The following is a 17,970-nucleotide window of genomic DNA, read 5'->3' as shown; positions in this document are numbered from 1 at the left end:
TAAAAGTTTATGATGGTTGATAACATGTTGGGAAACCATGTAGTTCAGCACGTACACCCTTCATGGCTTAAACCAAACAGCTCAAATGAGTCCCCCTTTTTTAGTAACCAATCATCCCTACCCAAATTCTTCCCACCAGTGAATGTGCTATTCATGTTTTAGAGTTGTTTATGATTTTCCCATGGTGTGTGATGATTTGCCAAGAGATGTTATGATGTATGTGAAGTCCCTGCCTTCCTTGAAGAATGTATAAAACTGCTGCAAACATTGGGCTCAGAGCCTCTCAGTGTCACTAGTTGCTGTGTGCACACGGAGGACTGAGCTAGCTTGCAATAAACATCTCTTTGCAGCTTACATCAATCTTTGTCTCTGGTGGTCTTTTGAGAGTCCTAAATTCTAGCATAACACATCTACTTACCTGCAAATGCCATGATTTTATTGTCTTTTATGGCTAAGTAAAATTTCATTGTGTATATATACCATATTTTTAACATTTACTTATTTAAGAAGAGTTATCTGTCCTTTATCAGGTAATTTGGAATGATTTGATTTCACTTTTCCCAAACAATACACACATGAAAGACTTTTCTTAATGCACATGAGGCTTGAGTTCTCCTCATAATACACCAGAGGCCTGGCAGGGGCACCAAGAATGGGTCCTTATGGTCATTTAGTTTGATTTTGCTTTAAGAATCTCCTACAATTCCACAAGCTTTAGACCCCACAAAACCTTGATCTCTCCTCACTTGGCACTATGGGCTTAGAAGTCATATAAACTTTTATTAAATACAATGCTAATTTTTCTGTAAGTATGCAAACACATCCTAATCTTCTTATTTCTGGGAAATGTCTTCACATACTATGAAAATAGATCTGTTTACTAGTTTGTCAAAAGTTCTTTTAAAAAACTCCAAGTTCAAATGCCCATAAAGACACTGATCACTGTTCCCAAGGGTATTTCCCAATGCCTACATCAATGCATGGTTTCCTATTTACAGAAAGCCTTCCTACACATACCGGGTTGATACATATCAGACTCTCTATAGGCAAACAACAAGTATGTTACTGAGGAAAAAAGAGTCTGACTCAATAAAAATATCAGCAAAAGTTTAGTCCTGTTATTCAAGGCTTTATAGACTATATTGACCCTCTTAGTACTCATAGCATTACTTGAGATTGAACTTGTTCCCCTAGCAATAAAGAGTTTGGACAGCATGTGTCAAATAAGGACCAATAATTTATGTCCACTAAATGACTTGACTACTGAGAGAAAACTCTTAGGGAGTTTGACAAAGACACTATTGAATAATTTTTTAATAAGTGCTCAAGACGTTATATTCCTAGAAATGGGAAACTGTTAAGAGCCTCCATTCTGCATGTCTGTGATTTATACAAAGTACTTAGGTTTGATTGTGTTCTCAGGTAAGAATGACTTATACATGGAAAGTGCACAGTGCTGCAGCAATGGTGGCACTCAGAACCCTAAAGTGTAGTGGCAATTGCTTTTCTGCTTTGGCGATCCGAGTGACTCTCCTCAAATGCCTTCTCATTTCCAAATACCATTCTCCAGATTTTTGAAGTACACCACAACTGGCTTGCTATCACTCACAGTTTACCTATATCACATTGGTATTATGAGGCAACTTCAGAGTGAACCTTGGCTTACCCTGCTATTTTGTGTGGTTTGAATATGTCCTGTCACTTGTTGCCAAATATTTTGATCAAGTGATGCTTAATGTTGATAATATGAACTACTGTAGTTTAAGAACTTTATTTTTCCAGAGATTTTCTGTCATCTTTACAGATGCACTCTTTGTGTATGCTGTCTATGAGATTGAATTATATCACTACATCCAGCTGTCTTGATTAATTAACTTGCCCAGCCTGACCTCAGACTTGCAGTCCTCCTGACTCAGCCACTGGTATTACAGATATTCATTTCCAGTACAATGGATTCCTATTTGGATTAATGTTGCTCTCCACAGCATGGCTATTTCAGAAAAGGCATATTGAAGGAACATTTTTCTTTGCCATTCTCCTACATTTCATGCATGTCTACTTCTATGTAGCAGCAGGTTACAGTATATACCTGCTATGCTCTTCCTGTTTTGCTGCAAGTAAACCAGGTAGATCTATCTGATGGAACAGTTTTAGCTTTGTCCATGTTATTGTGCTGAGACTCATTGTTTTCCTAGTTTCTGCTATTTCACTGGGTCCTTTCCTAGCCTTAAATCAGCTGCCTCAAGTCTTTTCCCAACTCTTTCTTTCTGGAGGAGCCTCTGCCACGCACACTTGGCTTCAAGCTTCTGGATCTTATACAATGCTTTGGACAAAGTTCTGTCTGTCATAGTTTGGAATTGAAACTTCTTGATCCCAACAAGATCCCTAAGGCCTCAATGGCAAGTGGTTTGGTTCAGCAATTCCAACATAGAGTCCTTCCCTCAGTGACTCCCTTGGCAACACTCATCTGCACTTTGATCACCATATTGGCCTCCATTTTCTATCTTTTGTTTAACCCCCAAGGGCCCAGAGGCTTTCTCTGGTGCCAATTCTTTGTGCTTTGAGCTCCTTCATGTTTGAGTGGCATGTCAATGAAAAAGTCATACTCCTCGCAATTCTCCCAATGATACTTTTGCCTGTGGAAAAAGCAGGAGAAGCTTCAATTTTTCTCATTCTGACCACAACAGGACATTATTTCCTCTTCCCTTTGTTCTTCACTGCCCCAGAACTTCCCATTAAAATCTTACTCATGTTACTATTCACCATCTATAGTATTTCTTCACTGAAGATTCTATTCAGAAAAGGGAAACCTCTTTTTAATTGGATGAAAATTTTCTACCTCCTTGGCTTGGGGATTCTGGAAGTTTGCTCTGAGTTTGTATTCCCATTTTTTTTTTCCTGGAATCAAAGTGCTCCTTTCTTCCCTTTGTTACTGACTTCAGTGTATTGTGCAGTGGGCATCACATACACTTGGTTCATACTGTATGTTTCAGTGTTGACTGACCCTCCTATTAGCAAGACAAAGGAACAATCTTCTTGGAAGTAGGCAAAGCAATTATTTCATGGGAAATTAATCAAAACTTGAAGAAAGTTGCTTGTGGCATCAGCCATTAATTTTTGTAGATCTGTTTAGAGGATCATTCTTACATCATTGGCCTTGTAGAGCCTAGCAACATGATTGTTACCATGGTAAGAAGGCACTACCCTCCAAAAGCAGTGAAATTCATCTGAAAAAAAAAATCTCATCTTCCTCTGTTAAAATTGTCTGAGATCATTCAGACTGCTATGTTTCCTGAAAGCTAACAGAGTCTGATTAACCACATAATTTTTTGTAGACTATGTAAACCATTGTCAGTATATAAAGAAAATTAGACTCCTCTACTGAAGGAAACATAAAAAAATGGCATTTTTTATTTCTTCAAAATAAAAGAATAACTTATACACTACAATTTTCTTGCTCTCAGGTTACATTGTGGACATTTATACTTGAAACTGGTAATACTGTGCAGAAACTTGTAGGATTAATACACTATAACAAAACTAAAAAAAAGTAATGTTTTCCACAAGGCTTCAATGAAGAAATTATACAAATCTTCAAATAATGGTATCAATATGGAGATTCCTCAGGTCAAGCATATTACTTAAACATAATGGGTTTGTTTCCCATGTAGGCCAACAAAATAAATTGGTCTGCACCCCCAATCATGGTCAGGGGCATTTCCATGAGTGATTTTTTGAACTTAATGGAGAGGAGGGAAGACGCCAATGGAAATGGATAAAAACAAACATTATCTCTCTTAGAAGAGTGATTCAAAGTGTATGTCCTACCTATTCTGATCCAGAATTTCTTTTTTTTTTAATATGAAAGGCACTATTGACTGGAGAAGAAAGCAAAAAGAAGCTTCTGGAGAAAAATTATAAGTGCAGAGTTTCCATGCCAGACCTACCCACTGAATTGACTCCATGGATCTGTAAGTGTGGCCACTCCTCAGATATCACCGTCAAGGAATAAAATGTACTTCAATATTTACTTCAATCCTCCTTAGAGTAGTGGGGGCACAGAAGCTGTCAGGTAGAGTTTGTGCTTTACCTAATGGGAAAAATAATGCAGATGTTAGATTCTTACTGTGTAGTTGATACATGGGAGAAGACTGAACCCCATATATCAGAGTGACAATCCATGAGACAGATTTAAAGCACTGGACAAACAATCAAAACATGGACATTTTGATATTCTCCCTCTTCTTTCTCCAAATACCCAGAAATTAATAAATGGCAGATTCACAGGGAAAATGATAAAACCTTTTTTTCTTCCTCCAGTTTTGTCTCCCAGTAGGAAGTGAAGGAAATGACAATTGCTTATACAGAAAACATAACTCTAACTCAGAATCTGTGTTCAAAATTCCCCTAGAGTTCCTTTCAAGAGAACAATTCCACATAAAACACTCTCATTTGACTAAAAGAGTTTTAGAAGGAAGCCCAGGCAGTTGCTCATATTTTTTAAAATAATTTATCATGTGTTATAGACTATATTTTAAGTCCACACAATTTGGTTTATCCTCAGGGACAAAGAGAGAGTATATAAGGAAAAAAAAAAGATAGAGAAAGGGCTAGGAGTGAAGGGGAAAGGAGGAGGAAAAAGTAAACGCAAGCCAATGGTACAGGCTATCTAAAAACATTTTACCCTCTCTGCAAAATTCTTTTGACTCAAAAATCTCCTGATAATTAAAAAGATCATTTAAAAACGTGCATGATTTCTAAGAGTGCAACTTCCAGCAAGTCCTGTTTTGGAAGAGCTGCTTTCATGACCGAAACCTCATGCAAGCTGACACATAAGGAAGAATGGTTTCCTCCTGAGAATCAGCTATAAATGGAGAAAAAATGGCATTCAGTTTGTGTGGGAAGAAGATATATGCATTTTTTGAGATATTTATGTGCATCTCATTACATTCATGTTGGTTCTCAAGAACATTTCAGTTTAGTCATAAATTCTACAGGAAACTACTATTTAAGATTTTAAAGTACTTCTATGAAAATAAAGGTTAATCAGCAAAAGCATTGAGCATCACTGAGGTCCATGGTTTTGTATTGGAACCTGATTTTCCACTCTGCTGGCAATATTCTCCTTAAAATTTCTCACACACAGGACTCTGAGGCAGGACAACTGAAAGTTTGAGGTCAACCTCAGCAAACTAGAAGGGAATTAATCAATTTAGGGAGGCACCATCTCAAAAAAAAAAAAAAAAAAAAGGCTGGGAATGTAGCTCAATGGTAAAGTGCCCTGTGGTTTAATCCCCAGTAAAGCAAAAATTATTAATTGATTAACTAATTTAATTTCTCAGAGGATAGCACAGACATGAGAATAAACTCTTAATTACTTGGTAATAACAGATTTCAAATACAAGTTTTAAGTGTCATATTTGTGTACACATACACACAAACACACACACACACACACACACACACACACACAAACACACACACAAATAGTTCCCAAATCCTCAGAAAACAAAAAAAAATTAGCTTATCTTTCTTACCTAATAAGATTAATAACATTTGCTCTCCATTAGTTTTTTTATAGTTGGAAATGGACATAGTGCCTTTATTTTATTTGTTTATTATTATTTGATTCTGAGGATCAAACCCACTGCCTCATGCATGCTAGGCAAGCACTCTGCTGCTGAGCTACAGTACCAGTCCTATTCTCCATTATTTCTATTTTCACAATTCATACTATCAGAATGGGAGCAATAAGGAATAATCAAATGTAATTTTTCTAGTCTCTGTGAACCTTTAAAGCCACAAGCCATTAAAAAATAATCCTGACATTTGAAGAACCATCAATAGTTATAGCTTCCTAATGGAGATTGAGCTTATTATCTAAAATGTTCATGGCAATGTCAATATATTTTTTAACATTAATTTGAGTACTAAATACAACAAATTAAAAAAGAGGTGATACATGTGTAAAGGTAAAATTTCTAAGCTGATTCTAAGCCGCAGAGCCAGAGTTAAAGTGTAAAAGACCAGACCTTGTGAAGTCTCTAACTGCAAGGCTTGGGTTGTAAAGTAAGAGACCATTGATATGTTAAATACCTCGGCTACCCCGGAGCCTTTGATCTCTGTAGCTGTTAGGACAATACCAGAGCTGTCCCAGTAAACATTTTCACTGACTCCTCTGGTGGTCTGATAACTTGGGACTTTGAGTCGCCTGGCACTAGGCACCACAGGCCCAGAATCAATCAATTTAAATATTCCCCCCCCCCACCTTCCCCCAAAAGTGTACTTAAGCTCTGCCTGACCTCTGCTCTGGGCTCTGGGCTGCTGTATCTTCCTGAGTGAGCCTGGAGCCTCAGCATGCTGAATCAATAAAACCCCTTCTGCCAATTGCATGGCAATTGTGGTCTCTCCCTCCGACATTTTGCTGGACCCTTACAACATGAAAAAGGTAGCACTGAAATTTACAGAGTCATCCAGAGAGCCACAGAAAGCTGAGCATAGAAACACATTCACTGCAGGCAAGTGTACTTCCCCTCCCCACAGAGCACCTGCACTTGTGACTCTTTAAGAAGAATACTCAGTGTCATAGGGGGCACCCCCTTGGGTTCCAGGTAATGCAATACCAATGGAAAACAAAGAATAAAACTGTTAACAACATCAATATTATGCAATTAAAACTAAGGAAACATGAAAGGCAGCAAAGCCATCTGTTCCTCTCATGGCAAAGTGTTCTGAGGCCACATTTCCTCCAGGTAATAGTGACATCTAGTGACATACTTTTTAATTGTACTTCAGTGACTGTGTGTGGAATTATCTGGTAATTTATTTCTACAAGCAAATTAATTAGTCTAGTTATTTTTAAATCTTTTTGCAAAACAACAATGTTTTCTTGCAGGACTTAATAATTAGGTTTCATGTAAATGTTCCATTTTAATTAATTTGTGGAGGTAGTTACACAAAGCTAAGTTAAACTTGTGTCTTAAATGCAGGTCGGTATTTGCATCTTTATTTGTTTCAGGGACTCACATATACTATGTTCTTAAATGAGTGAAATGAAATCACTAAGGCATTTGGCACAGAGGGATGAATGATGGAAGAGTAACTTTGCAATGCCTTTTCCTTCAGGCTAAACTTTTCCATGATGACAAAACTTAATCTGAATACATGGCAGCAAAGTGACTTTCCTGAAAATCACATTAATTTGTTCTCCTGCATACAAAGTGCTTTTTTTTTTTGAGGAGGGGATGGTACTAGGGATTGAACTCAGGGACACTCAACCATTGAGCCATATTCCCAGCCCTATTTTTTATTTTATTTAGAGAGAGTGTGTCAATGAGTTGCTAAGTGCTTCACTGTTTCTAAGGCTGGTTTTGAATTCATGATCTTCCTGACTCAGCCTCCTGAGCCCCTGGAATTACAGGAGTGCACCACCATGCCCAGCCACAACTAATTAAAAAAACTTAATGAGGAATGGAGATAGTGAAAGACATAAGGAATTTTTAAAAAATTCCTCAAGAAAAGAAAAGGCGTGTGATCCCAAATTTTTAAAACTTTTTTTTTTAAATTGTGATGTTAAAATGCCCTGAAGTCTGCTGAAAATATTTGTCTAGCATATCATAGCATTAATGCAGAGCAGAGCAATCAACATGACTACCCTGAAAACACAACAATCAGAAAGAGAACAAATCACAAAATACAAGCATTTGAACATTTAAAACAACCTGAATGACAAACCATTTTTCAACTAAGCAAAAGCTCTCTAGGGAGAGGAGTTGGAAGTCTCACAGAAAATGCCAGAAAAATTCAGATTTATTTTTTTACCTGATGCTGTGCCTGCCAGTGCAGTGCAGGAGTTCTCTGGTCCACTCTACTCTGCAGAGTAGAAACTTCAAAGATATACACTATGCAGGACAGAGCCAGTTCAACCTATCTTACTTTTTCTTACATAGTTCCTATGAAACACATTTGTAATTGCATGGCATAAGTTGCAAGTTTCTATTATGTGCACTCACCTCATCTCACCTGTCAATATTCTAGTGCTAATCTTAGGTTTCACTAGAACTTGCACTTACTCAAAGAATATACAAAACAGCAGCCTACATTTAGATTCACAAAAGTCAAAATATGCTTCTTATACTTTTGATGCAACAAGAGGAAAAGCAATTTTAGGGGTGGGATTTTGAGATACTTTTAAAGCTTTATTTTCAAAAACATACCACTGATTACATTTGTCAATATTTATTAACAATAACAACACAATTTCTAAGTTTTAAACATAAGTTTAAAATATCTGCTTTACTCACATGTATCCCACCACCACTACTGTGCTTCAGATCTGCAATTTCAAAAGAGCGAGCATCCTGAGCAAGGTTCCAAAAACAGAGTTCACTTCCTTATTATCTGTGGTTCCTCCATCTCACATGCAATATCTCACTTGATGCAGAGGTCTCTTGACGCACATACTCCTCACCTTTTCTCTCCTCTCTGACATGGGGTGAAGGTGGAACTTGCAGACACATCCACTCATGTGCTATTCTGTACTCCATGCCCCACACACCTGCAGAGCCCAACATCCAGGCTGCTCTGGTGGTAATACAGGGAAGTATAGGCAAAGGCAGTAATTCTTAAACTTGTCTGTCTGCTGGAAATGCTAGGGAGGGAGAGGTACACACCCACATTTCTGGCTAGTTTATCTTATGTTTCCCACTCTCAAGAGAATAACATTTCTATATATTTCAGTCTAAATAGGCCAAGTATGATGAGTCATACTTGCTCATTAACTGGAAATAACTTCACCCAACAATAGCAAAGTTGACATTTTTCTCAAGCTCACATAGAACTCCAACCAAGATAGATCACATGATAGGATATTAAAAACAACAACAAAAAAAATTAAAAGAATAATGATCACACAAAACACAACCTTGGACAACAAAAGAGTAAAGTAGAAAACTATATCAAAATAATACACCAAAATTCTCAAAATATTGGAGATCAAACCATAGACTTCAAAATAACACATAAGCCAAAGTCTGAAGGGAAATTAGAAAGCATATTGAAAATTAAAAATTTTGGTCAAAATTTGAGGGATGTAGAGAAAACAGTAATTGAAAGTAAGAGTTTAGCACTGGAACAATTTAACACTAATAATTTAAGCATCCACCTTAAGAAAATACAGAAAGAGCCTAAATAAAGCAGAAAAAAAAATTAAAACAAGAATCAATGAATTTTTTTTAAAGGGAAAGAAATCTACCAAAATGCAGTGTATTCATATATTCATGAAGCTACATGACAGAAAAACACAAACCTGGTGGATTGATGTTATTTTGAATTTACTAGAAATTTATTTCTCATCTTACTGGAGGATGAGTGGGTTCAAAATCAATGCAAGCCATCACCAGTTTCATTGTCTGATGAAGATCCACTACCTGCAATATGGATGAATATGTTCTCTTATGGCAGAAGGGATGAGGATTCCTGTGGCTTTTCTTATCAATGCACTAATCCCACTTATGAGGTTCCACCCTCAAAAATTAACTGCCTTTCAAAGTCTCAACCTCCCAATATCATCACATAGGAGACAATGTTTCAACTAATAAAATTTAAAGGGATACTAACTCAGTCTACAGCATTCACAAAAGCAGAAATAGATAATGTAAAGTAGGTTTGGTTTATATCTAAAAAAAAAAAAAAGGTGAATAATCAACAGCCTTCCAATGAAAAAAACATCAGGTGCAGATAATTTCACTATTAAACTATACCAAAAATTTAAGAAAGAAATGATGACAATGACTTATAATCTATTTTAGAAAATGGAAAAACATATATAACATTTCCCAAGTTATTCCATGGGGCTAAATACCAAAACAAGATAAAGGCAAAAAAAAAAGAAAAAAAAGACACATGCTGACCAATATCTTTCAGGAACAAAGATTTTTTTGTCGCGACGCAACTCAGGAATCTTCTTTCAGCAGTTTATTCAGGCCCTTGATATTTTTTCTAATTCCTTGTCGGATGCCCCTCCCAGCCTTAATAAAGCATCCCAAGCCCCAATGCGAAGCTGCCATGTGGAACTTTCTCACAGGGTGCTGAAAAACCATGCACCAACTCTCCCAAACAAGGAGTTGTTTGTCACAGACCACAGTGGAGCCAGCGCCATCTTGCAATGGTGACCATAATCTGCAGAAGCGGCTCACCACATTTTTTTTTTTAAATCCTCAATAAAAGTATTTGCAAACAGATTCTAGCAATACATAATAACAATTCTACATCAAGATCAAGTGATATTTACTCCAGGTGTGTGAGACTAGCTCAACATTCAAAATATAGTTAAAGGAATTAACTCATCAATTAAACTAAAGAAGAAAAATCATTTGATTATATAAACAGGTACAGAAAATGCATCTGACAAACTTTGATGCTCATTCATGACTAAACTTTCAGGAAACTAGGAGTACAATGGAAATTTCTCAATTTGATTTAAAAATCTATCCAAAAAAATAAAAATAAAAGAAACCCAACAGTATTGTAATACATAATGTGAACAACTGAATGATTGCTCCTAAGATCAGGAGGATGACATGAATAACCTATCTTACTATTCCTGGATTCTTAGCTAATGCAGTAAAACAACAAAAAATTAAAAAAAATGTATACAAATTTGGAATAAAGATATTAAATGCTTTTATTCTCAGATGAGTTGATTTTTTATGTAGAAAATCTCAAAGATTAAACCAGAAAAACTTCTATAATTAAGAAATGTTTATGCAATGTTTCATGATATAAAGTTACTATATAAAGTCAACTACTTTCCTATATACCTTCAATGAACAATGGAAATTTGAAATTAAAAACAAAATACTATTTGCAATAGTATCAAGAAAATGAATACTTTGACATAATCTGGTGAAATATCATCAGAGTCTATATAAGGATAATTTAAAAATTCAATTTAAAAAATCAAAGAAGATTTAAACAAATGAAGAGATGTTTCATGCTCATAGATGAGAAAAATCAATGTTGTCAAGAGGACATTTCTTTTCAAAATGATCTATACATTCAATACAATTCAGTAAAGACACCAAAAATTTATTTTGTAGAAGTTAACAAACTTATTCTAAAGTTCTTATAGAAAGGCTTAAGACCCATATAATCAACAATATTGGAGAAGAAAAAACTTAATGACTTGCAAATTGATTCATGAAACAAAATAGAGAATACAGAAATGAAAGCATATAAACATAGTTAACTGTTCTTTTACAAAAAAGCAAAGGGAATTCACTGCAGGAAAGATAATTTATGCAAACCAAGTAAAATCTTTGTAAATTTATATGTTGAATATAGAGGAAGAGAAAAAGGAGAGATAAAAAAGCAGTAACAATGAAAAAAAAGAAAAATAATAATCTAGATATGGTCTGTGCTATACAGTTTTTCATTTCTGATAGTAAAGTACCTGACACAAATTTTAAGAGGAAAGATTAATTTTGGCTCACAGTTTCAGAGGTTGAAGTCCTTGGCTTAATGGGTCCAATTCTTTAGCCTGAGGTGAGGCAGAATATTATGGTGGATGTATTTATTGAAAAAAAAAAAAAGAAGCTTTTCAGTTCAGGGCAGCCAGAGAGCAGAGAAAGAGAGGCAAAGAAACAGGCAATAGAGAAGATAATATCCAGGTTATTTCACGGGTAAGCTAATAGCTCCAACTAGTTCCTGCCTCCCAGAAGTCTATTCAGGTATCAATAAATTAATCCTTTGATGAGGTTAGAGAACTCAGGATCCAATCATTTCCTAAAATCCCCATTTGTGCAACTTGATGCACTGTGGACCATGTTTTCATCACATGAGCCCTTTGAGATCTAAATCCATAAAACTAGATCCAAACCATAACACTAAAACAATCCTTACTCTTTTCAATAAATATTTATTCAACCTGCATCTTAGATGTAATTTTCAATTAACATTATTAACATTATTTTAAATTGGGAACTCATAATTATAAATATTTATGGGGTAACATGATTTTTTATATATGTATACAATATGGAATTATTAAGAGGTCAAGCTCATTAACATATCTATCTAGTCATTCACTGATCTGATATTTTGTTCTAAAACTTGTTAAAATTACATTTAGTTATTTTGAAATATATAATAAAGTTCTCATTAAATTTTTCTGTGTATGTTATTCAGTTTTCTCAAAACCACTTGTTAAAAGGCAGTCTTTTCTCCAATGTATGTTTCTGATATCTTGTTAAGGATCAGATGACTGTACATGTAGGAATTTACATCTATGTCTTCTATGGTATTCCACTGAGTACATGCCTGTTTTGATGCCAGCTTCTTATAACAATCATTTTACTCTCTAATTATATGAGTTAAACTTCAAGACCAAAATTTTAATATAAGACATTTATAAAATAACATCACAAAGTGTCTAGGTGACCTTGAATTTGATAGTGGATTTTAAAATTCAATAGCAAAATATAATCCATGAAAAAAAATACTAGTAAATTGGAAGTTTGATAAAATAAAAATCTTTAAGAACCTGGAAGGCTGAGGTGGTAGGAATATATGAGTCCAGTACTTTAAGACAAGCCTGGGCAATATAGTGAGATACCATCACAAATAATGCATGAACCATTCAATCAATTAATCAATAACTAATACTCTGGAAAAAAATGTTGAAAAAAAAGAAACAAATTATAGACTGGGGAAATATATTTACACAACAAATATCTTCTTAAAACCTTCATCTGAAGTATAAAAGTAACTCCAAAAATACAATAATAAGAAAAAAACACATTTAGTAAAAAGATTTTAAAAAACCTGAAAACCCATTTTACCAAAGGAAATCTACACATAGAAAAAAAGCTTATTGACAACTACACAATACCATGTGTCATTAGGGATTTTCACCATGACACTACTATGCCACAATTGAAATGGCATAGACATTTTCAAAATGTCATTTTTGAAAAATGACAATATCAAATACAAGTGAGAATATGAAGAAAAAACAACTTTCATGGGTATTGGTCAGAAGGAAAAGTGGTACATTCACTTTGAAAGACCACTCTGAAGTTTTTTGCAAAGACATAGTTTTATTTTACAATCCAGCAATTTCATGCCTAAATATTTGTCTTAATGAGTCAAAAATCATGTTCAACAAATGCCTGCACATGAATATTTATGGAAGATTTGTTGATAATCACAAAATGGGAAGCAACCCAGATGTCTTTGTCCTGGTTAATAGATGAACACACAGTACTTCATGCATAGAATAGAATATTACTCAGCAATAATAATAAATGAGATATGAATCCATAAAAAGTCATGGAGGTATTATAAATGTATAGTAGAAAGTACAAACTATAAAACATTATGGAAAAGACAAATTTATACAGAGAGTTAGAAAACTCAATAGTTACCAGGAATTTAGGAGAAAATGGGGAAGGATACATAGGTAAATCATAGGGGATTTTAGGTTGGTGAATGCATTCTATCATTGTGCATTCTATCAAAAGCCACAAAAATGTGTAATTCAGAGTGAAACAGTGTAAGTTATGAAATACAGCTAATAATGTAGTGCCAATTAGGGGTAATTAATTGCAGCAAATGTGTCCCACTAAACAAGATGAAAATCATAGGGGAAAGTGTGTGATGTAATAGACAGGTAAGTATGATGTGGATACATGTTACTGCATGTATTATCTGTTCAATTAGTTTGTATTGATAAAATTTTCACCTTAACAGCAGAAAATAAAAACAAACAAGAGATTAATAAAGTCAAAGAAAAAATAACTATCAGCACAGAAATCAATTAAGTAAAACACTTTTAAAATCTATAAAAACAAAAGTTGGCTCTAGAAGAAATAAAATAACCTTGAAAAATCTTTAGAAGAATGACAAGTAAATTTAATAATAGACACAAATTACCTATATAAGGAATGTGAGATATTATATCACTAAATATTCTAAGGATATTAAATGAAAAGTCAACTTGTCTTGTTGGCACATTCTTGTATTCCGCATTGCTCAGAAGATTGAGACAGAAGAATCACAAGTTTGAGGCCAGCCTCAACAACTTAATAAAACCCTAAGAAACTCAGTGAGACCCTGTTTCAAAATAAAGAAAATAAAAGAGATAGGGAGTGGGTTCTCTGGTTAAGCACTTCTGGGTTCAATACCAAGTGTAAAGGAACACCTGTGGAGGAATACCTGTAAGCAGGTGCACAAAGAACAGACACAGACACAAACGTACAAGTAAACAGATAGGAGGAGTGGAGAGGAGCAAAATGAAGTGATGATGAAGAAGTACAGAAGTGAAATGACCACTCTTCCCTGCCTGGGAGTTTATAACTTAAAGAACATATGCTTCCTGTTACCATGACTATATTCTGATTAGTATTTCTTTAACCCAAGTGCTAGATAACTGAGATAAGATCCCCTTAATACAAACACAGAGTAATTTCACTTCAAGGACATTGTTAAGAAGACCAGATAGTGACTGCTTAGTTGTCTAATTACCTCACAGGGAGGAGGATGGGTATGCCAATTGTGAGAATCAGGGCACCAGATAACACCCCTGGGAAATTGCTCACCAGGGGAAATGTTTCCATGTCTATTTCCATGGACAGAATATCTACAAACCAGCACTCAACCACATTCCCCTCAAAAAAAGAATCAGAAAATATTGTGAATTACTTTATACCAATAAATTTTACAACTATTAAAAAGAAATAAATTTTAAAAAAGTTCAAAATAAACCAAAAATTACTCAAGAAGAAAGAGATTTGGCCAATTGTCTTGTATCTATTAAAGAAATAGAAATTTTAGTTAAAACCTTTCTACCAATAAAAATACAATCTCAAGTGGTAACAATATTAAATTTTAATTACAAAAGGAAGTAGTAATAAAATTTTACACAAAACTATAAATAATGATGAAGATTAAGTGTTTCTCAACTCACTTAATGAGTCCAGTATTATTCCCATTGGGGGGAAAAAAACAGGAATGAGCATTGCAAGAGAAGATTATTACAAACTAAGCTCACTAGTTCCCTAATGAGTGCCCCAACACTCTCACCCAAACCCCCCACACAATAATCTTGGATGCAAAAATTTTAAGCAAAACTTGGCTAAGAATATTCAACAATATACAAAATAGGTTAATATATCATACCAAAGTTTTTCATAGAGATGCAAAGTTGATTTAACATTCCCAAAATTGATCAATGCAATTCCATATCAATGATATAAAATGACATATATTTGTAATATGCATGTACATATCCACATATATATTCGTAAAATCAATTAGTGCAGAAAAGTATTGCTAAGTAATCCAATATCAACTTCTGTTTAAAATTTTAGCAAAACAGTAATAGAAAGTAAGTGCCTCAATCTGACACAGGGATTCTATTATAAACTTATCAGAAACACAATAGTTAATGACAATAGACTGAATACTTAAGCAAATCCTCAGAAACAAACGGGGTTTTGTACATATTATTTCTTTTCGTTTGCTACTAAAGAGTCTGTCGATGTACTCAATTAAGAGAGGAAAAACACTAAAAATCATACTAATAAAAAATTTTAAAAAATAAATTAAATTTATTTGCAGAAAACATGAAAATTTATAGTAAAAATCACTGAATCTTTTTAAAATGTCTGGAAGTAATAGTAACATTGCAGGATTCAAGATCAACATGCAAATAAAAATCAATTGTATATATGGTAAAAGTGAATATTCATAAATAAAGATTTAAAAAAGATAACATTCTGTTGTGGGTCTATAGCTCAGAAAACACTCTCAACTGAATTTTTTCCAAATTGGTGAGTCTTTATTTAGCTGGCTGGCGACTGTTCCCTGATGGTCCCAAACTGTTTCTGCCAAGAACAGTACAGGGTGCAAGTTCTATGGGGTTTATAAGGGGAAAAACAATGGCCTCGAAAAAGTAGATGCAAGCAAGCAAGAAGGACACAGAAGCTAAAGTTAACAATCAGCCATCCGATGCATATAACCACATCCTTGTTCCAAACACATGCAGTACAAAAACGAACAACTTTTACAAGAAATAAATTATATAACCAGGGATACATTTCAGAACTTACAAATGGAGTAACTTAGGCAAGGTTTTGTTTAGTTTTGTTTTTAAGTTGTCAATGGACTTTATTTATATGGGGTGCTGAGAATTGAACCCAGCGTCTTACACATGCTAGGGTAAGCACTATACCACTTAACCATAACTCCAGCCAAAGGCTAAATGCTTTTAAGCACAGTCAGGATAACAACATTTTTTATCTTATTATCTAATCTTGTCTTATCAATTAATATCCTCCATTTTATAGGGTGCTTATTGGGCTGATCCATAATTTAAGTTGGGCTATATGAATTAAAGAAAGCATCAAAAATATAATGTGTGTAGGAATAAATTTTACAAATTTCATTCAAGGAAGCAGGGCGAGTGGGACTCACTGCACAGATGTGGGTGTGCCTGCTAACGTGGTCCCCTTGGAGCTTCTCTTAGAGGTTTCTGGGCTGCAGCGAGTATCTGGGAAGAACGGAAGAACTTGACCAAGTCCCACAACTAGACATGGCTTCTGGGCCTCTCCTTCATGTTTGGATGCAATGTCTTTATGATTCTCCTTCTGATCTTGTCCTCCTTCCTGTCCAGAGTGCTGCAGAATGGTACAGAGCTAGAGTCGCAGATGAGGTCAGAGATCCAGGATATGAAGCAAGAGTACTCCATGGTCAACAAGATGGATGAGTTTTCCAGATATGCCAGGCTGGAATGGAAGATCAACAAGATGGTGGCCCAGAGCTAGAGTCGCAGATGAGGTCAGAGATCCAGGATATGAAGCAAGAGTTCTCTATGGTCAACAAGATGGAAGAGTTTGCCAGATATGCCAGGCTGGAATGGGAGATCAACAAGATGGTGGCCCAGCTCAAGACTTATGTGAAATCAAGGACTGCTCAACAATCCAATATAAAATAATTTATAAGTGTTGCTTTCTATACATTGCAAGCTACCTTGATGATGTCACTCATTTGGAAGTATTATTCTGCCCCTGTAACTGTTGTGCTGAGGAAATGAATAACACCACTAGACCACCTGGTACCCTTCCTTGTTAGAATAGCAGGTGGTGTTGGAATAATTCGTTGGATTTTAGTCTGTAACAAATTGTAGTGACCCCTTGTACTTTACCCTTTCAGTCGAAAAAAAAAAAGATGAATAACACAGTGGAATTTTGTTGTTGTTGTTAAACTGGGGGTTGAACTCAAAGGTTCTTTACCACCTAACCCCAGCCACAGTCCTTTTTATTTTTAATTTTAAGACAGGTTCTTGGTAAGTTTCCCAGGCAGACCTCAAGCTTACCATCCTCGTACCTCTTCCTCCTGAGTTTTTGAGTTACACTTGTTCTCCAGTACACCTAGCCCAGCTATTATGACTTCTAAAATGATTCCCTTATTAGGTTAAAAGTCTGATTTCTGCTAAAAAAAAAAAAAAAAAAAAAAAAAAAACCAAAGTACATAGGGTAGTTTTGTATTGAATATGTTCTTGGGCTTTATGTGAGATTTTTGTAAGGATCTCAGTATTCTACAGTATTCTACAGTAACACCAGATTTGAAACAGAACGGGGGTCTACATGACTTACACTTGATTTGCTGTATTGGCACATTGTGATCCTGTTGCCAACTGGAAGTTCAAAATTTTCTAAAAACTTAAATACTTTTAAAAATATTTTAATTTATATATATATTTTTTAGTTGTAGATGGTGCTGAGAATAGAACCCAGTGCCTCACTAATGCTAGGCAAGTGCTTTACCACTGAGCTACAACTGCAGCCCAAACTTAAGTACTTTTAAATCTATTTTTAAAAGTAGATTAATTTTATTACAACTACTAGAACTTGAATATTTGGTTTATTGTCTCATGTAGTAAAATTGACAGAATAAGAAGAATTGACATTG

General features: G+C 34.9%; 2 pseudogenes; both read left to right on the top strand.

Annotated features, from left to right (window-relative positions):
• The first annotated feature begins 1,497 nt into the window (after nucleotides 1-1,497).
• On the top strand, nucleotides 1,498-3,046 carry LOC143639816 (dolichyl pyrophosphate Glc1Man9GlcNAc2 alpha-1,3-glucosyltransferase pseudogene; annotated as a pseudogene).
• A 128-nt stretch (nucleotides 3,047-3,174) lies between these two features.
• LOC143639815 (guided entry of tail-anchored proteins factor 1 pseudogene) lies at nucleotides 3,175-17,230 on the top strand (annotated as a pseudogene).
• The last annotated feature ends 740 nt before the right edge of the window (nucleotides 17,231-17,970 follow it).

Source organism: Callospermophilus lateralis, chromosome Y (genome assembly GCF_048772815.1).
Source record: "Callospermophilus lateralis isolate mCalLat2 chromosome Y, mCalLat2.hap1, whole genome shotgun sequence".
In the NCBI taxonomy this organism is placed as follows: Eukaryota; Metazoa; Chordata; class Mammalia; order Rodentia; family Sciuridae; genus Callospermophilus; species Callospermophilus lateralis.
The sequence above is the reverse complement of the archived record's forward strand: the minus strand, read 5'-3'. Positions and strand labels throughout refer to the sequence as shown.